The sequence below is a fragment of the Bos taurus genome, chromosome 20 (assembly GCF_002263795.3).
Source record: "Bos taurus isolate L1 Dominette 01449 registration number 42190680 breed Hereford chromosome 20, ARS-UCD2.0, whole genome shotgun sequence".
Classification (NCBI taxonomy): domain Eukaryota; kingdom Metazoa; phylum Chordata; class Mammalia; order Artiodactyla; family Bovidae; genus Bos; species Bos taurus.
Window position 1 is genome coordinate 2,400,680 of NC_037347.1, and position 20,686 is coordinate 2,421,365.

At 50.8% G+C, this 20,686-nt stretch overlaps 1 protein-coding gene and 1 long non-coding RNA gene across 5 annotated transcripts in view; one reads left to right on the forward strand and one right to left on the reverse strand.

Annotated features, from left to right (window-relative positions):
• Positions 1 to 20,686, forward strand: part of KCNIP1 (potassium voltage-gated channel interacting protein 1) — a 407,743-nt gene that overhangs the window by 166,073 nt on the left and 220,984 nt on the right. The gene's annotated exons all lie outside the window — the stretch shown is intronic.
• LOC101904552 (uncharacterized) overlaps positions 809 to 20,686 on the reverse strand; it is a 53,670-nt gene continuing 33,792 nt past the window's right edge. Inside the window, exon 2 of the long non-coding RNA XR_003031201.2 lies at positions 809 to 3,286. This is a non-coding gene — a long non-coding RNA (uncharacterized lncRNA). The remainder of the gene's footprint in view (positions 3,287 to 20,686) is intronic.

Below are 20,686 nucleotides of genomic sequence, written 5' to 3' on the forward strand. Positions count from 1 at the left end.
AGCCTCAGCCGTGCATCTCCAAGTCACGCTGGGCATCTCCTTCGGGTGTCTAGTGCCGCTCATCACGCTCCAAACTGAGCTCCTCTCCACCTTACCCTGATCTGCAGCTCAGCCCTATTTTCTCGGTCAGCACCACCCCAGACTCCCAACCAGAAACGCAAAAATCCTTCTAACCTTCTCCTTCTCCCCCTCCACCTGCAGGTCATCTGAGGCCAGGTCATGTCATTTTCAGAGCGGACGTGGCTCTTATATTCTTCCTGTCCTCCTGCCCCCACCCAGGGTCATCTCTGGCTTCCTTCCTGGGGTCTCCTCACTGGCCTCCCTGCCTGCATCCTCACTCCCTTGAAACCATCCTCCCCACCACTTCCAAATCCATCTTTCTCAATGTGACTCTGGCCCACCTTTCCATGCTTAGCGCCCTTCAGTGGTTTCCCAGCACCCTGGGAGCCAGGCTTACTCCTTCAGACTCTGCTCAGGCCCTGTCCCGTCTGGCCACACCCCTGCGCTGCATCTCCTGCCGCACTCACGACAGTCAGCACTATTGGACGCCACGGTGCACGTCCTCTAGTTCCTCAGTGTGGCCTTGCTGTGCCTGAAAGTGTGGGTGGAGTGGAAGGACGAGCACCTGGGCTCTGAAGCTGGACTAAGGTTTGAATCTTGACTCCATCGCTGGGTAACCTTGGGCAAGTCACTTGTCCTGAGTGTTCTGTCTTCCGATCTACGACATAGAAATCATAGTAACAAAGAACCTATCCCTTGGGGTCATCGGGAGGGGTCAGTGCAATAACTCATGTGGAGCCCTCAGAACTGAATTTGTACACAGTAGCTCTTTTATTGAATGTTTGCTGCACATCCCAAGGTGGATACTCAGAACACAGCAAATCTCTCCCCTGCCCCCCCAAAAAGATTTGAACCGGTCCACGTCTTCGTTTTCCAGAGGGGGAAACTGAGGTCCTGAGAGGCAAAGGGGCCGACGCCTTGCCACCTGAGGTGCCTGGCTCCTGACCCGAGCCTGGAGCTCTGTATTCCGAGGCCCAGCCCACCGAGCGTGGAGTCGGACAGCCCCCTCTGGACAGTCACATGCTCTGAGCTCTCCAAGGGCTCACCAGAGGAATCTCTTCCCTACCCAGTCCCCTGAGAAGTGGGTGGGAGTAGGGGAGAAGAAAGTTGCAACTTGGTTTTGTCCCAGATGGGATGAATGAAGGGACATCTGATGGCTGGTGCAGTTAGTTGGGGGTGGGGGGCAAGTGGGGCTTGTATCCAAGGCTTGGGGAACTTTGGCTTCCCTGGTGGCTCAGATGGTAAAGAATCTGCCTGCAAGAGACTTGGGTTTGATCCCTGAGTGGGGAAGATCCCTTGGATAAAGGAATGGCAACCCACTTCAGTATTCTTGCCTGGAGAGTTCCATAGACAGAGGAGCCTTGAGGGCTACAGTCCATGGAATTGCAGAGTTGGACATGACTGAGCGTCCAGCACTTACCAGTTGAATAACCTTGAGCAAGTGACTCAACCTTCCTGTGCCTCAGTTTGCTCTTCTGTAAAATGAGGGATCAAAACCCCCCAGGGGGTGTTGTGAGGATGAGGGCCTAAATGCCCCCACGTAGTGCCCGGGACTTAACAAAGCCTAACAGGGCATGACCAACGCTGCAGGGTCTGCAGCTCACCCGTCTCTGCACGTCATCAATATGTGTTCCCTTTCTGGATGACAGAGAAAGGAAGACTTCCGTGAAAACCCCAGATAGAGCTTTGCTGATTGGCAGTTTTTCGAGTTAATTTGGGAGCCTTGACTTTGGCGGCCATGTGTCTCTGACTCAGGCTGCAGTTTTGCAATGCCAGCCAAACGTGGTGACAGGCCCCTTTCCTAGGCAGCTGAGCAGACGCAGGAGTGCTCTGGAAGCTTCTCCTGGGGTGGAGGGGGGAGGGGCGAGCCATCTGATTCCTCAGGGTCTGCCTGGATGAAGGCATTCATTCCAGTGATTGTGTCTCTGGCGTTCCCCTTGGCAAGGGGTGATGGTTAGTTCCTGTCCTATGCTTAGAAGCCTCACATCTGCCAGTCGCCAGGGAGACAGTGCCACCGTCCAGAACGCTAGAGCCAGCCAGGCTGCTCTCCTGGGGCGGACTCGTCTCCGGACTCCGTGCAGTTCCATCTCACAACCATCCTTGGAATTTCTTCCCAGCGCCAGGCCCCAGCTTGGTCCCACCGAGTCTCCCAGTGCCGGCTCCCACTGCCAGCCCTGGCTCATCAGGTACTTTCCCCTTCTGTTGTTTTTCAGTCACTCAATTGTGTCCGACTCTGACCCCATGGACTGCAGCACTCTGGGCTTCCCTGTCCTTCTCTATCTCCCAGAGTTTGCTTAAACTCATGTCTATTGAGTCGGTGCTGCTATCTAACCATCTCATTCTCTGCCGCCTTCCTCTCCGTTTGCCTTCAATCTTTCCCAGCATCAGGATCTTTTCCAAGGAGTCAGTTCTTCCATCAGGTGGCCAAAGTATTGGAACTTCAGCATCAGTCCTTCCAATGAATATTCAGGGTTGATTTCCTTTAGAATTAACTGGTTTGTTTTCCTTGCTGTCCAAGGGACTCTCAAAAGTCTTCTCTGGCACCACCATTCAGAAGCCTTCTCACCTACCACTGGGTTCCAAATCCGGCTCTTTCACCTTCCAGCTGTGTGAACTTGCTGAGCTCGTGTCACATTCCTGGGACTCACTTTCCTCATTTGTAAAAGTCAGTTGTTGAGACAATGAAGTCTGCACACTCTTAGTCTGCAGCCCCTATGTGGCAGCATATTGAAGAGGGGGGTGGTCCGTGCAGGCAAGAGACATGGTCAAAGACAGGGGATGGGGTTGAGGGTGGAGAGGTTCTTTCCTCCTCTTGCATATCAAGTGTCTGCTGAGCCCAAAACATGCCCCTCCAATTGAGGATCTATCCTTCTGGGCCTTGCAGATTTGTTGGAATTGGAGAATCACAAATGAAACCCAGGGGGTGGCATGTAGGAGAGGAAGACGAGACTGTCTGTGGCTTTCATCCTGTCCTCGCTGTTCAGGACACTTCTGTCCAGCCTTGCAGCCACACCCTTCGTCTGGCCAGCACTTCCTGTCCTCTGGAACTTGGCATGCACAACATCTCCTCCAGGAAGCCTTCCTATACCTCTCCTACGTCCCAAAGCTGGATGAGATGACCCTTCTCCAGGTTTCAGGTCACCAGCACCAGGAGCCCAGCACGAAACTCCAGACCATGAGGCTTCAAGGTCTGAGTCAAAGCGTCTTCAACCTACAGTGCTTGACACTGAAAGAAAGGGAAAGTGTTAGCCTCAGTCGTGTCCAGCTCTTTGCGACCCCTCTGCCCATGGCATTCTTCAGACAAGAGTACCTGAGTGGGTTGATGTTGGAGCTATGTGTTCAGTTACTTATCTGCTAACATTCTGCTGTATTACAAAGGAGAGTTGAGACAACTGAATGTGTGCATGTTTGCTGGGCTGAAGTAGACTGAGGGGGCAGGGGTGCTAGGCCAGGAGAGCTACGTGATCATGGCATCAGAAAGACCTGGGGGTGGAATTCTGATCCTAGCCCTGTGGCTTCTGTGGTCCTCTGGGGAAGTCATTTTCCTCCTGGAATCTCAATGAGCCCATAACTCATAAAATAAGGCTATGAATGACCTGAGGGACCCAGTATGAGATCCTTGCCGAAGTCAGAGACGAGGCAGAACCTGGAGATGAGTCTGACATTGGCCTCTCAGGCTGTTCAGGGATGGTCCAAAGACCCACGGCAGGTGGTCACTAGTTATTTTGCAAAAGTGCAGACTTGAAGGGCCCTCCTTGGAGGCCTGGAGATGTGGGAGGATCACTGAGCTGGAGGTTTGCACACGTGCTTACACACTCACACTCCCGTCCCCAGCAGGCACATCGTAAGACAGCTGCAGCTTTCTCTGCCTGTCCTTGGGCTCTTAGTAACAGTGAGAACATCAAGTAAATAAATAAACAAATAAAACACCTTTGTTTTGAGAGTAACGATGTCATCTAATGCCATATAGCATGTGTTCAAGTGGCAAATTTCATCTTAATAGTTTCAAAAACAATGATCGTCCTGTATGTATAGATGCGGTGGTTCCAAAGGGGGCATTTTCTCTTTGTCTTTCACTGCATGTGGGGGAGGTGGCACGCCGCAGTGGTATCTGTGAGCTGGAGGATTCGGGAAGGCTTCTGGAGCTCACCTTGGAGCTTACCTCGGAGCTTCGAGGATTGCAGTCAGCTCTGCCCAGGGCCTGCCCTGGGGGGAAGTCTGCATCTCAGTAGCCGTCCTACTCAGGCTGCTGGGGCTCAGCCTGCCTCCCGGCTGTTCAGGAACCAGAGGCTGCCGCAGCTCCTTACCACCACCCCCCTCTCATCTCTCTCGGTACCCTGCCCCAGTCAGCAGGCCCTTTTCTCAGGAGGGAGCTGCAAGCAGCCTCTGAGCAGCAGGACAGCTGTTTCGAAGGCCCGTTAGACCCTCCCAACACCCTGTGGGCCAGTGCGAAGAGCTGTAGGCCAGAATTCAGTTCTGCTGTGGTATTTGCTGTGTGGGCGGCCTTCCTTATCTGTAGAACAGACCACTCTGCACAGCCGGCATGAGGAACTCACAAGAAGTGTTCTGTCCCGTACCGGGGCATAGCAGGAGTTGCAGAAAACCTAGCCCATCTGCCTCAGATGTCTGGAAGATGATTGGAAACAAATGTCCAAGAGTGTGGAGATTCCCTGGTGGCTCATCAGTAAAGAATCTGCCTGCAATGCAGGAGACATGGGTTCGATTCCTGGGTTGGGAACATTCCCTGAAGGAGGAAATGGCGACCCACTCTAGTCTTCTTGCCTGGAAAATCTCACAGATAAAGGAACCTAGTGGGCTACAAAGAGCCCTAATGGGGTCGCAAAGAGTTGGACATGACTGAGCAACTGAGCACACTCACGCACAAACCATAGATTTACAAGGTAGAATAACAAAGTTGTCCAGGGTTAGAGCTTATGAATGGCTGCATTGGGATTTGAACTCACATTAGACAGCCTGACTCCAGAGTGTAGACTCTTAGTCACCAGGTCTTAAACTCTTCCCCAAAAGTGCCTCGCAACTCTCCCCTTCTGCGCCTTGGTTCTTGTTGATCTCTAGACTTTAAATGCTCTCCTTCCCATCTTTTCTCCCTTGGCAAAGCTATCCTTGAATGTTGTCTCCTCTGAATGGTTTTCTTAGGGATTAATGCTGAGCCTCCTTTTTACACTGCCACAGTCACCAGCCCATTGCATAATGCTGTAGGCATATTTATTTCTGCTGGATGGCCAGCTTTTGGAGAGCAGAGACCATCTCTCTCATTTACCATTCCACACCCAGTACAGCGCCTGTCACATATAGGTGCTCCTTGCTCATGAGATATTTGTTGATTGTTTAGGTGGCAATGCAATGAAATCAAAGCACAGAAGGTTTCCAGGACTCTGGGATAGGACTGTTATTGGTGGTGATGAGTATTATGTTAATAAGAGCACGTGTCAGGTACTACAGTGGGGGCTTTGCAAACTGCTCCTTTTAATCCTCCTAATGATGCTACTGATACCACTCTTCTCATTTCTCCCTTTTTGGGCTGCCCACATGGTATGCGGGATCTTAGTTCCCTGACCAGTGATCGAAACCCATACCTCTTGAAGTTGAAGCTCAGAGTCCTAACCACTGGACGGCCAGGGATTCCTACACTTTTCTCATTTTGTAGGTGAGGAAACTGGGCCTCAAGCTGAGGAAATGACTTGACCAAAGACTAGAGTGTTATGTAACTGGGTTTCCAGGACAAGGGTGGGGCTGCCTGCCTCTCTCACAACCTCTGCCTCTCATGTCCAGAGAGCTGCCCACAGGATTGGCCCTTCAGCAGTTTGTGGCTTCCCGGGATCTACTGAGCACTTTTCCTCCATTTAATTCTTGGATTAGAAATTCTCCCTCCTCCTCAGTGGGAACTCACCCTCAGCCTTCCTGCTGCCCTTGCATCTAAGGCTAAGATAGCAGAGGGACCCCCATGAAGCTTTATTTGGAAGAGGTCCAGCTAGAAGTATGGAATTCACTTTTGGCCAGAGTGGCGGCAGAGACAAGCAGCTCTGTGGAGGCAGTGGTTCCAGGGTCGTCTCCCTCGTGTGGCTGTGGTGCCAGTGTTGAGCAATGGGAAAATGGGCGGGGTTCCTCCTAAAGAGGCCTTGAACGTTGTCTAGGTAGGACGGCTTCCAAACCTGACGCCTTGACCTCTTGGAGATTCTGTGAATTCCCAAATGTCTTCTAATAACTTCTTTCTCTGTGTAAACCAGCTGGAGTGGATGCTAGTAGTTTGCAAGCTAGAGCCTTGCCTGACAGATGCATTTCCGCAGGACAGAGTATGTGGCTTTAAGACTTAACCCTCTTCTGAAGGCAGCATAGGCTCTGGACTGTTAGTGGGATCCAGCGAGAACAAGGCGGCATTTGTAGAAAATTAAAGAGGAGAACTGTTATGCTGATGGATCTTTGGGAGCTTTCTCCTTTTACTTTAGTACATTCACACTTTTGTGCTCACAGATCACCCAAGAGTGTTGTTAAAATGCAAATTCTGATCCTGGAGGTCTGGGCTGGGACCCAGGATCCTGTGCTCCTGACGCCTCGCTTCCCCAGGTTTCGTTGAAGCTGGTAGCCTGCGGATCACCAATGAGATGGTGAGGTTCCTGTGTCCTAAGGCAGAACTTTGAATGTTACATAAATATCGACTTTGACTTCATGAAATAATGAGATCAGTCCTCCCCTGGCAAGTCCACGACTAACTATTATTCCTATCTTTGGTAATATCAGTTCTATGGCACCGGGAGCTTCACATCTCATAATTAGCAAGCTTTGTTATGCTGCTCCTGTTCCTAATGAGGACATTTTAATAATTTGCTTTGTTGAAGAAACAGGATTGGTTCCTTTACCCCACAGTGCAGCATGAAAGGAATGTAGTTTGCTGTTTTTATATCTGACTCAGCCCAGGGCAGGCTGAAATGTGTGAGGCCCTGCAGAAGCCTCAGTCCCCCAACCCAGGGGATACAGGCCCTTGAGGCAGCCAGCACGGCCTCTGAAATCATCAAGTCCTGGCCCCACATCTTTCCAGACCGAGCTCACATTGTTTCCCATGGTCACCTGGCTGCAGGCCACTCTCAACTGCCTCAACAGGGCAGCCCTCTCTCTCTGCCAAGCCTGTGCACAGGCAGTGCCCAAGCCTGGAACAACCTCCCCACCGTCATCCTTACCCATCTGGTCAACTCCTTTATGATCTTCAAAACCCAGTTCCTGGGTTACCTCCTCTAGGAAGCCTTCCTTGACCCTCATCCTTTCTAGTCCTTACACTGACCTAAATCTTTATTTTAAAACTTTTTCTTGGCTTATAGCTTGCAGTCAGTTCAGACCACAAATTTGGATATGCAAAATATGTTGCTTTCATTATTATTCAGTAACTAAGCTTAATTTCAGCTTCAAGCCTTCATTCTGCCAAATGAAAGAAACAAAATTCTGATCAATTTAAGTTCTCCTCTGCCTTCTCTGGAATTGCATTTTCATGTCAGAAAGTTGTTGCCATTGCTGGCAGGCAGGAGTGCTGAGGCATGGGGCAGAGTGGGGGCATTTGGTCTTTAGTCGTCTGTCTGTGCTGGCATCCACTTCACGTCCTTGACGTGCCTCACTTCAGGTCACAGGTCCATGCGTATCCCTGAGGTCTTCTCTGTATCTGAGCCTCAAAGCCTCTTTGAGTCCAGTTCACGCTCTCTCTCTCTCTCTCTCTCTCTCGGTCACAAGGCGATGGTGAGCTTTCTAGAATAAGGTCCTCTGACCCACACTCCCAGATTCATTATCCAGGACGCCCCATGAGACCATCTCGGTGTCCAGATCACAGGCCCCAAGGCTGTGTGGCTGCCCTCTGCTCTCAAGCCCACCTTAGGGACTCAGCTGGAGGGAAGGTCATAGTCCCTTTGCCAATGACCACCAGCAAATGCCTCGTCTTCTTTCCCCTTGGGTTGTTCTCCTCCTCTTCACCCCAGTTCAGGCAGATTTTAGATACAGGGCAGAGGAGAGGGCGGTCGGGCCCAGCTTCCTCTGACAGAGCAGGTAGCCTTCCAGATTTGTCGTTTTTTTCAGGTGTCCTTCACAGCTCTGGGTTTTTGGAATTCAGAGAGTCCACAGAATCAAAGCCTTTTCTCTGAGCACAGTTAGGTCTTTGCCTGCAGTAGTCAGAGTCTGTTCAGGGACTCAGAAGTCAAGCAGGGTCTTCTTTGTTCTCTGCTTTCTAGGAGGCATCAGCGTGGATCACTGTGCCTGCACCCCGAACTGGGGAGGGGTCTCTGGGTGTTGAGAATAAGAAGAGAACGAACACAACAGACTCAGAGAGCTCAGAGAGGGTAAGGGAGCAGCTCCCTCATCTCTGCATTTCCAGAACCAGGCGTAGTGGAAGTGTGTGTTAGTTGCTCAGTCGCGTCTGACTCTGCCGTCCCACGGACTGTAGCCCACCATGTTCCTCTGTCCATGAGATTCTCCAGGCGAGAATGCTGGCCTGGGTAGCCATTCCCTTCTCCAGAGGATCTTCCCCACCCAGGGGTCAAACCCAGGTCTCTGGCATAGCAGGCAGATTCTTTACCGTCTGAGCCACTAGGGAAGCCCCAGGCATAGTGGAACAAGGGTTAAAACCAGCCAACATTCATGGAGAGTTTCTGGTGATCTCGGCACACTCCTACCTACACTATTTCATAATCCTGCACAGGAGGTACTAATGCAGAGAGGGTCGGGTAGCTTGCCCAAGGCTACACTGCCAGCGTTTGCAGTCCTACCAGGCAATGTAAGCTGGGAGCTGTAACTACTGGGCTCCACTTCCTCATATGCCCAACACTTGGCACAGTGCCTGGAATTTGGCTCTGTAATTTCCTAGCTGAGTGGTATCAAGTGAGTCACTCAACACCTCTGAGCCTCACTTTCCTCATCTCTAGAATGGGGACAGTACTTGTGGGGAACACATGAACAAGGAGTGACTTGGGTTCAGGTTTGATGGACAGAGCTTCAACTTTGAATCCCAAGACCCGCATGCACAAAGTTCAGATTTCATCTTTTAGATTGCAACCCTTGGGAAGTCACATCCTCTCTGCCAGTGCAAGTCTCCTGATCTACAAAACAGGTACAACCAACACCTCTGATAAGTAACACCCCTGATGAACCTGCCTTGGTTGAAGCAGGGAGCATGGGCAGGAAGGCGATGGGCTGGGCTGGGGGAGCTGGCTGTGGTTTTCCTAGGCAGTTGTTCATTCATTGGTTCAGGGTCACCCCGGCCTCACTCTGCAGTCAGACTCTGCCCCATGGAAGCTCCAGACAGCTCTGGCTGCCCTGCCCAGAGGTGAGGCCTGGGGGATGCGAACCTGCAGGGTGACAGGTGGGAGCTCACGGGTCTCAGCTGTGGCGGCCACCTCCAGGGCCAGGGTCATTAGCAGCCAGGCCCCTCCTGCGCGCAGTGGTCTGTGCTGGCTGCCTCGGTTTCTCAGAGAGAATCTGATGAATGCGTTTCCCCCACAGCGGGGACTGCTTCCATTGTTTGTTTTTTCTCATTAGCTGCTAAATCACCCTGTGACTGCAGACGCTGCTGTCTCTGACTCAGTCGGCAGAGGTTACGGTCCCCGCACCATGCCAGCCGCCTGGGGGAGGTCTGGAGCAGGGGACCTTGCCAGGCTCTGTCTCAGAGGATGCAAATTAGGTTAGCTCCTGTCCTTGGGCTTCCGTGGTGGCTCAGTGATAAAGAATCCACCTGCCAATGTAGGAGACATGGGTTGAATCCCTGGGCCGGATCCCTGACTCAGGAAGATCCCCTGGAGAAGGAAATGGCAACCCACTCCAGTATTCTTGCCTGGGAAGTCCCATGGACAAAGGAGCCTGGTGGGCTGCAGTCCATGGGGTTGCAATGGGTCGGACAGAGCTTAGCAACTAAACAACACCACCACCTGTCCTTGGAAACTTCTGGAGGGAAGGAGGAGCAGAAAGTTCTCCTTGATCACTGGCCTCATAACTCAGTGGAACATGATAGGGTGCCCTTGGGTGGGGGAAGAGGAAGGAAGATAAGAGCTTTCTTCAGTGTTGTTACTCTGTGCTAGAGGCCACAACGAAAGGCTGGCAGCTTTCGTGGACTAGAAAAAGCCAGAAGATAGGTGTCTTCATTCTGGCTGCTCTAACAAATGTCTATAAATGACAAACATTCACTTCTTACAGTTCTGGAGGCTGGCAAGTCCAAGATCAAGGTTCTGGCAGATTCAGTGGCTGGTGACAGCCCACTTCCTGCTTCACAAGCTCATCAACATCTGTCTTCTTGCTGTGTCCTCAAGTGGGGGAAGGGGCGAGAGCCCTCTGGGGTCTCTTTTGTGTGTGTGCTCAGTTGCTCAGTTGCATCTGACTGTTGGTGACCCCATGGACTGTATGTAGCCCACCAGGCTCCTCTGTCCATGGGATTCCCCAGGCAAGAATACTGGAGTGGGTTTCCATTTCCTTCTCCAAGGGATCTTCCCAATCCAGGGATCAAACCTGCATCTTCTGTGCTGGCAGGTGAATTCTTTACCACTGGGCCACCAGGGAAACCAGGGCCTCTTCTATTGTTCTTCAGTCGCTCAGTCGTGTCCGACTCTTTGTGGCCCCATGGATTGCAGCAGGCCAGCCTTCCCTGTCCTTCACCATCTCCCAGAATTTGCTTAAACTCATGTCCACTGAGTCGGTGATGCCATCCAGCCATCTCATCCTCTGTCGTCCCCTTCTCCTCCTGCCCTCAATCTTTCCCAGCATCAGTGTCTTTTCTAATGAGTTGGCTCTTGGCGTCAGGTGGCCAAAGTATTGGAACTTCAGCATCAGTCCTTCCAATGAATATTCAGGGTTGATTTCCTTTAGGATTGACTGGTTTGATGTCCTTGCTGTCCCAGAGACTCTCAAGAGAGTTTTCCTGCACCACAGTTTGAAAGCATCAATTCTTTGGCCTCTTTTATCAGGGCACTAATCTCATTCATTAAGATCACATCCTCATGACCTAATCACCCACCAAATGCCCCATCTCCTAATACCATCACATTGGGGGTTAAGTTTCAACATATGAATTTTCGGGGGACACAAACATTCAGACCATGGCACCAGGAAACAGGATTATACATCTCTCTGCTTCCCCAGCAACACTTAGTAAGTGTGCAATGAACTCTCAGCTCCTGTTGATAAAGGACCAGAGAAAAGAGGGGAGGGAACCACCTCCAGAGGCCCCCTCCTACTTTGTCCCCAACTTTTGTAAATCTGGCACCTCCTACCCCAGTTGTTCTCCTTGGGTGAATGCTCAGCCTCTGAAAACCTGCAGGAAATGCTAAAGTCCCAGCCTGTCCACCCCCACCCCCTGCCTCTCTTGCTTCTTGAGGCCTTTCCTTAAGCAAACATTCGCCTCTCATGTTTATTCAGGGAGTGAGAATTAATATCATTGTAAATCTACCTCAAACATAATTAAGAGGGTAAATCTACTTTAAAAAAAAAAAAATCTGATCACTCATCTCCAGACCAAATAAATAAACTTTTAAATATGGGAGATGTGCAGCCTCATGGGGCCTGAGCTCTGATTCTTTCTGCCAGAAGAACATGGAGGTGGAAAGAGTCCTCGGAGGAATCATCTCCTCCAGTCCCATCAGTGTAGAGATGAAGCTCAGTGTTCTCACCTGTGAAATGGCATTCGTAATATCCATCTTCAATGGCTGTCTCGAGGATTGTCTCTGCTGAGTCTCCTCCTGAATATTAGCCCCATAAAGGCAGGATTGTGTTTGTTCCTTGCAGCATCCCAGGGCTTCCCACATGGTAGGTGCTGCCTGCTAAGTCACTTTGTGAGTCGCTCTGTGCAGCCCTATGGACTGTAGCCCGCCAGGCTCCTGTGTCCACGGGACTGTCCAGGCAAGCATACTGGAGTGGGTTGCCATGCCCTCCTCTAGGGGCTTTTCCCCACCCAGGATCAAACCCTCCTCTTTTACATCTCCTGCATTGGCAGGCAGGTTCTTTACCATTAGTACCACCTGGGAAGCCCTGGAAGGTGCTGAATAAAAATAAAATCATCAAACTTTGAAACCCAGAGAACGGCAGCGACTTGCTCAGCCTCACACAGCAAGTCAGAGCAGAGCCCGGATTGGAACTGAGGACTCCTGGGTCCTAACCTGGGAGCTGCTTCCATTAGCCCTGGGCAGATATGGTTTGCTGCCTTATTCCACTGATTGCTACTGTCTGTGACCTTGGACACCACCTTTTTTTCCCTGGACCTCAGTTTTCCCATCAATAGAATGGGTGTATTATTAGCAACCAGGTCATATCTTGACCTTAGTAATTAGGCCAAACCCTGTCCCATCTTCTCCAGGAGCTGACCATTTTCTGTCCAGACTGTGGCCCACAACCTTTTCCCTACTATCATCAAAATCACCCTCTCCTCCTCTGACCTTCCTTTCTCTCTCTGTCCTCCCCAAGGGTGAAATAGTGGAATGCAAACATTTCCCAGCTGCCAGCCCAGTCCCACAAGTCAAGCTAGAGTGAGGAGAGAGGGATCAGAGCCCCCCCTCTCCCATCCGCACTTCTGCTGAGACCTTAAGGAAAGCGGGGCTACCCTGTGATTTAAGTCTCCCTCACTCCCTCACCCGCAGTGCCGCAGAGTTAAAGATGACCTTGGCAAACGGCCTTATGTATTATCTGCCTGGTGCAGAGAGCAGAGTCAAAGAAAACCTGCTCAGAAGTCTAGAGAAGCTGCTGATAGGGGGCTGGGTGGGGGAAGGGCAGAAAAAGGGGGAGGCAGGGTGGCAGGACATGTCCCCCGGGTGTTAGGCGAGATGAATTAAGAAGAGAGTTGCGCCTGTGAAGCTCTGCGCTGGAAAAATCATCTCTGAAGAGAGATTGTACCCTGGAGCTTCACCAGGAAGGGGCCTCACAGAGAGACACGGGGCAATAGCCAGCTTTCCCCAGACACACACCCTCACCGCCATCCTTGGCCCTTCAGGCTGGTGGCTCAGAGAGGTTGCGGCCCTGATCTAAACAGAGCTTCTAGAACCTTCTCTCCTGCCAAGGCCGGATCATGCTGATGATGAAAGCAGCCTGGCACTGGGGCCTCCAGGCCTGGCTTCTACCATCTGGACTCTGCCGTGTGACCTTGGGCAGTCACTTTGCCTCTCTGAACATGTGTAAATAAGGAAACTAACACCCAACTCAAGGTAGTGGGCGGAACCACAGGGAACAACGGTTAAGAGCATGAATGAGGGAGTCGGAGTCAGGTAGTCCATATTCTGTGATTTAGTGTCCCCACTGAGCCTCAGTTTCCCCATCGGTAACATGGGCATGCGTAGCTGTCTGCTTCCCCTTTTCCTGCTTGCACTTACCCTTGAGCTGGACAGTCTCTGTTTCTGCCTCCTTCTTCCCGTGTGCCAGGAGGCTGACCTGGGAGGCCCCTATCAACGAGGCCCTGCCTCTGGCTTCTGACTGTTCTAATTTTTATTTATGTATTTTGGGGGGTGTTCTGAGTCTTCACTGCTGCGCGTGGACTTTCTCTGGTTGCAGGGAACTGGGCTACTCTGTTACGGTGCCTGGGTTTGTGGGGCTTCTCTTGCTGCGGAGCATGGGCTGTGGGCACACGGGCTCAGTAGTTGTAGCACATGGACTTAGCTGCCCTGTGGCATGTAGGATCTTCCCGGACCAGGGATCTCACCTGTGCCCCCTGCATTGGCAGGCGGATTCTTAATCAGCAGACCCCCAGGAAGTCCTGGCTGTTCTAGGTGGAGTCACCAGGAGACGCGGGATGGGAGGAGAGTGACTTCAAGGGACCCATCCCTGGCTCCGTCCCGTGGGACTGTAGTGAGGCGCTCAGCCCCTCGACAGAGGACCGGGTCTCTCTCAGACTGCCCTCTGCATCCAGATCTTTCTGTCTCTAGGTTTTGACAGCTTCCTTTATTCTTGGGATTGGCGTGCTAAAGGCACCCACTGTTCTGGCCCAGAGGTTGGCACCATCCACGGTCTCCCACACCCCACCGTCACCACTGCCAACAGTGCCTTTGTTACGCTGCCTCAGTTTACCCAATCTGAGTGGGCTTTGTGTCCTGCTGAGACCCTGACTGAAGCGGCTGTCTCTGTGGCCACAGACCCGGCTCCATTGCCCTTTGGGCATTTCAAGCAAGAAGACTCCCCACAGCTGAGTGCAGCTGTATGCTACACCCCGAAACCTCACAACCTCACCTAAGCTCTCAAATAACCCTGGGAGGAAGTGACTGTGGTTCTTCCCATCTTGCACCTGAGGAAACCGAGGCTCCAGGAACTGTTCTCAGCCAGGAGTCTAACTATTCTGCAACCCCCAGCGTGGGCAGGGGAGCCTCTGAGCACACGCAGTGCAGACTCCCAAGGCTCGTTCTCTGGTGGACACATCCTCCTCAGCCACTCTGTGAACACATCAGTCTGCAGTCGGGCTGATAATCAAGCAGGGTGACTTGATGAAGCCCGCAGAGCCTGACATAGCAGATGCACGAGATGCTTAACTATTCTATTCTGATTGTCATTAGAAGGGGATGACAGAAGATGACATGGCTGGATGGCATCACCGACTCGATGGACATGAGTTTGGGTAAACTCCGGGAGTTGGTGATGGACAGGGAGGCTTGGTGTGCTATTCATGGGGTCGCAAAAAAATCGGACAGGACTGAGCAACTGAACTGACAGTCACCCTAAGGCAGTTCCTTCTTCACAGCCTGAGGCTCCTGTTCTCCTAATCACCTTGACCTTGGACCCTGCTAGGTCAGGGCCACAGGAACGGTCTCTCCACCCAGGCAGTTCCTCCTCCGTCACTCCTCGGGCCCTCTCCATACCCAAGCCTGCCTCCAGGGCCTTCTGTCACTTCCTGCTTCTCTCCTTCTCTGCCTAGAGCCTAGGCAGCCGGGAGGAAACTCGCTGTTACTTTGAGGATGTGAAATATAATTAGAGTCAAGGCTTCAGCTCAGAGTGAAAGGTTCAGGCTTGCAGTGAGTCAAGGTGGAATTTTGCTGCTGAGTGAGGGACGTTGAGGAGGTGAGGGGGGGACACTAGGCAGCCCCCCAGCACTGCTCATGTCCCATGACGTACATGGCGTGCCCTCCAGTCCTCATCCCAGAAGTCTCCTGTAAATGCTGCCCAGGCCCTGCTCAGGAGCTCTCCACCCACAGAGGAGACAGCTTGAGGCAGCAACCACAGCGTGCTCGGTGCTCCAGCAGGGGGCACCTCTCTTTCCACACGCCCAGAGAGAGGACCCCTCTTCACCACGTGGTCCTGTAAGGCAAGCTCCTGGCGCTTACACACTCAGTGAGCCAGTATTGTTCAGTGAATCCAATTTTGGCTTCCTTCGTTGGGTTACCCTCTAGGGGGACCCACTAAACAGGGACTGGCCCCAGGGCTCTGGGCTGCCTTCCCGTCCTTCCTTCCCTGGTTTCACATGTTCTCCTCCCAGCCTTTAACAGCATCCATATACAATCCGCAGGATCTGTGATCATGACCTCCAAAATAACCCTCGGCTCTCTCACTTCCTTTCACCTCCTCCACAGCCTCCCGGGCCCAGGCTAGCCTCCTGCCTCTCCTGGACTGTTGCCATAGCTTTCGGACTGTCGGCTACGAGTCACAGTCAGTTCACACATAACGTTGAGTTTTCCTGGGTGGGGAGTGGGGAGAGATTCCCGAGAGATCTAAAAGGGGAAGCAGCATGTATTGGGAGCCTCGTTATAACGAGAGGTCACAGGCCCAGAGAGAGACAGTGAACAGGGCATGTCCAAACAGCAGGCTGGTGGGGCCACTGAAGCCAGAATCCAGGCTGAGAGACAATTACTATTATTACTACTACTTAAAAAATCAATCTCTTCTTATTTCAGCTCAGGCATGAAGTCACTGGGGAGGATAAATTTTTACTCACCCTGTATTCTTGGTATGCAGCTTAATTGCCCTGAGAAAGGAGAGGTCTGGGTTCAGAAGATGCACTTGTAGAGATGGCTGGGCTGCACGCTTGACACCTGCTAATTAACAAGTTACTTGCTGAGCGCCTGTGCTATGCCAGGTGCTAGGACAGCAGAGAGCAGGCCAACCAGGCCCTTGCTCTCCTGGGCCTTGAAGTCTAGTGGGAGTGACAGGGCAATAGGCAGGTGAACAAACAAATTCACAAGATGCATTTAAGTTGGGGTAAGCACTACCGGGGCTTCCCAGGAGGCACTAGCAGTAAAGAACCTGCCTGCCAATGCAGGAGACTTAAGAGACACGGGTTCAATCCCTGGGTCAGGAAGATGCCCTGGAGGAGGGCGTGGCAACCCATTCCTGTATTCTTGCCTGGAGCATCCCATGGACAGAGGAGCCTGGCGGGCTACAGTCCACAGGGTCACAAAAAGTTGGACACAATTGAAGGGATTTAGCACGCATGAAAGCACTATTGGAAAAATAAAATGGAGCGATGAGATGAGACTCCTGGTGGAGGCAGGGGCCACGTTGGCTAGAACGGTCAGAAATATGAGGAGTGGGGCAGTTCTGCTGAGCCCAGAAAGCTGAGAAGGAGCCGCCAGCCACAGGAAGAGCCTGTGTTAGCAGAAGTACCAGGAAGCCACAGAGACGGGGGCGTAGAGGAAGGCCTCAGGGAGGTCTTCAGGAGCATGACCAAGAGTGTGGACTCCACTCCAGGTACAAAGGGAAGCTATGGAAAGGCTCTATGCTTTCCAGAGAAAGTGATAAACCGATGTGAGGAAACTAAGATTTTTTAGCCAAGGAAATGAGCCCAGGAGGCTTACTGGGGCATGGCTCCCTAGCCCCCGTCCTGCAGAGAGAACAGATGGGTTTCCCGGAGGGTACGCCTGTCCAGAAGCCACACCCGCTCCACTCTGCAAAAGTCTCTAAGGGTTTATGTAGAGGTAGCTGGAGGAGGCTGCTCGAGCCGGGCCGCCCTGGGACTGACTGGCAAGTAGAAAATGAATCCCCATTCCTCACACAGCTTCCAGGTCATGAGTTATGGCAGCGACAGCCTGGCACTGCTGCGTGGATCACAGGGACGGTAGATTATCCGCAATTATACAGCTACCACGGGCCTTCCCGCATGACAGGGGACAGTTCACAGAGCCCCCCGCGTGAGGAGGACTCCCCCTCCCTTGGCACAGCAGAGTGGAGAGAGGTTGAGAACACCGAGCGCTGCGCCTTGCTCAGTCACGAGATCTCGATAGTGACCCCCAGCCCATCCTGGCAGGGCCCTGAAGCTTCTGAAACATCAGAAACACTGGCAAATTTACCACGTTCCCTTGCCTGCCTGAAGGAGTGCTCTTTATTCAAGCTAACCCTCCTCCAACTGCAGAAGCTGGGGTTAAAAAAGGACCCTACGGGGAATTCTCAGGTGGCCAGTGGTTAAGACTCTGTGCTTCCAGTGCTGGGATGTGGGTTTGGTCCCTCGTTCAGGAACTCAGATCCCACGTGCTGTGTAGAATGGCCAAAAAACAAGCAAACGAACAAACAAGACCCCGGCTCGTCGGGCAGGCAACAGGGCTGAAGTGTGCCGTCAGCAGGATGAGCCCCAGGCACTTGCTCTCCCTGGTGGAAAAAGTCCTGGTGGCCACACCCAAAGGGGAGCAGAAGGTAGCAGATCTGATTCTGCTCGCCGTGTTATTCTGCACTGGGATGTGTCATCTCCGCTTCAGTGATCCCATCTGTAGAATGGGGATTTAAGGGTAGACAGTCTCATAGGGTGACCTTAGGTGAGTGACTTCTTAATGAACCCCAGGTTCCCCAGCTATGAAATATTGGTGGGAAGAGCTATGAAAACAAAGTACTCTATGTACATCCCACCTTGCTGAAAACTAGAATATACTAGTATCAATCGTCTTTCCACTCCCTTGCCCATCTGTTTTCCTCTTTTTATTCTTGTTAATTTTCCCATTTATGGACATAGCCCTAGATAACACATTTTTTAAATATTGCATTAAATTTGAGATTTAAATAAATGGAATCACACAGTTAAAAAACCCATAAGCTTGATCATCTTGGCTGTGTGACTTGGGACTAGTCCCTCCCCTCTCTGGGGATTTGTTGCCTGTCTCTAACGTGGGCTGGATGTGGGCGGTGGGAGAAGGCTGACTGCTGAGGCCCCATTCTGCATTAGGGTCTACACTGCACGAGCCCTAACGCTCCACAGGGCCCCATGGCCTCTCCGGCTGTGTGCCAGGCCTGAGGCAGTCCTCTTGGACTGGTCAGGTCTCACCCTGGCCCTCTTGAGTCTATTGCAATTGCTCCTCAGTTCCTCTGACTATGAGTCGTCTATCTGAGCTCAAACCAGCTTTGAGTCAGTTCTGGATGGCAAGTGCTGTTGTCTCCATTAACCCCACTGGGAGGGATTCACCTTTCTTGACTGAATGAATGATGCTTTGAGTGTTGCCCCAGATATGTGGGCTGGATTATTTAATACTTGTCCGCAGAAAGCTCTCTTCCTGAAACCTCTGCCTCTGGTCACCCAGGTGACTGAGCACCTTGTTGTCCTTCTTCTCAGCAATGGCAGAACCACCAAGCAAAGCTCCCCTCTCTCCTCCTCTTTCTGACCTCGTTTGGATGCTCCAGACAATGATGATAAAGTAACGTCGTAAAGAGGCAGAGAGGTTTGCAGTGGGACAGCGTGCACCTTGGCTCTGCTGCTTGTAGTCCATCCTGCCTGGGCGAGTGTCTTCACCTCTCTGAGGTTCAGTTTGTGCATCTCCAAAAGTGAGATTGTGACGCCTCTTGCAGGCTTCTTAGGAGATTCAGAGAACACACTGGAAACACCTCAGACAACACCTGGCCCGTTGTAGAAGCTCAGGACCTGCTGGCTCCCTTTCGGTTCTCCCATCCCCGTAATATAGTATCACCTGTAAAGCCAGACGGGGAAAAGATGCTCCACTGTCAGCGCCTCTTCCAAAGAGGCGTCCCCATCTACAGATTTATAGCACCTGGGCTCCTAGCCATACACCCAAAAGTCAAACTGAACAATGGCCATAATAGTTATTCATCCATATCACACTGAACCAGGGGCTCGAGTTAAGTCACAACTCAGACGTGCTAGCATTCACTAAGCGCCTACTATGCGGCAGGCTCTGTGATGACCCCTGGGAAGAGAAGGATGGATAAGGAAGTGTAGCATTGAAATTAAAAGCTTGGTTTGCAAGTCAGACATATTGGAGGATTGCACTGAGTCATCAACTCCCTGTGTGGCACTGGGCAAGTTCATCACTTAAACTCTCCAGACCTCAGCTTCTAAATCTAAGATGTCTCAGAGTTGCTGGAAGGATTACGTGAGAGGTACTTAGTGAGTGTCTGACTCATAGCAGCTATCAAAATGCAGAAAGGTGTCAGGACTCAATCTGGTGTGGAGAAGAAACAAAGACGTGCACGCAAATATAAACACACAGAAAGATGCTTCTCAGGTCAAAGAAAGCAGACATAAGCACGCTTCACTTTTCTAAGGATAATTGATACCAGTAAAATACCACTTAAAGAGAGTCTTCTTAAAACAAGGGTCAAAATATCCATTATAAATGGTGAAGGAAAAAGGTTTGAATGGGGGCCATACTTTAAAAAACTGAAACTGGAAGCTTGAAAACAAGCCTTTCTTATCTCCTGTTAGCAAAATGTAGGTTATATTGTCAAATGTGCTAATGTTTTTTCATTAAAAATAGAAATTCTCAAGTGTTGATTTTTTTTAGGGGGGAATGAAATTTTTAGAGATAATCATGTCTGAGCACAAAACATTCTTCATTTTGTGTTTGATTTTCACAGCGTGATAATAGAGGCATTTGTGAAGGTATTTTAGAGATTTATCAGTTTTCCCAAGAGTATCTTCCCATCATTAGATGATGAAATTTTCTTCTGAAACATCTGGCATCTTTGTCTGTTTTCTCTGCTTTGATCGTTAACTAGTTCAGTTCTGCCACTTCGTGTTTAGTTTAAATGTGATTGGAGCAGTCATCCAACCACTCTTTGGCTAACTTTCTGAAGTCTGGCTCTGTTTAGAGATTTGTCCTTTTTCTCCATTGCATTTTCTGATACTACGAGCAACAAGCTGAAGAAAACCAACAAAGACATGGATGAGATGAGTAAAGACAGAAAATGGTGTCTGTGGAGAGTAATACTTGATTGTAAAGCAGCCAGCTCATTAGTAAATATTTTTGGGTTAAGAGTCTTACTTTTCTCCTAAATCTTGTAACTGTACAATAATAATTGTCAAAATCAGAGAAACTGACAAAGATTTCTAAAGGAATTCAGAATAGAGAGCTCACTAGATTGATTTTTTTGAATGGGTATTCTAGAAATTTAAACATGCACACTTAACAAGGTCTGAATCTCACTGATATTAATGTCTTTACTCTTATGAATAATGACATTATACTTTTATAATGCTTGGACTCTAATTACCTCTGTGGGATTCAGATCAGGCTCCCCCGAGATGTGCTGTTAATTCTTCTGCATTGAAGTTATTTGGGAAACAGCTGGTCAAAAATAAAGATATTAAAAAATAACCCCAACATTTTGACCCACCTGTTTCCCCACGAAAGCAGGAAATAAATCTCCCATTTGAACGTATCCTCCCCATATTATGGAGAAGGCAATGGCAACCCACTCCAGTACTCTTGCCTGGAGAATCCCATGGATGCAGGAGCCTGGGAGG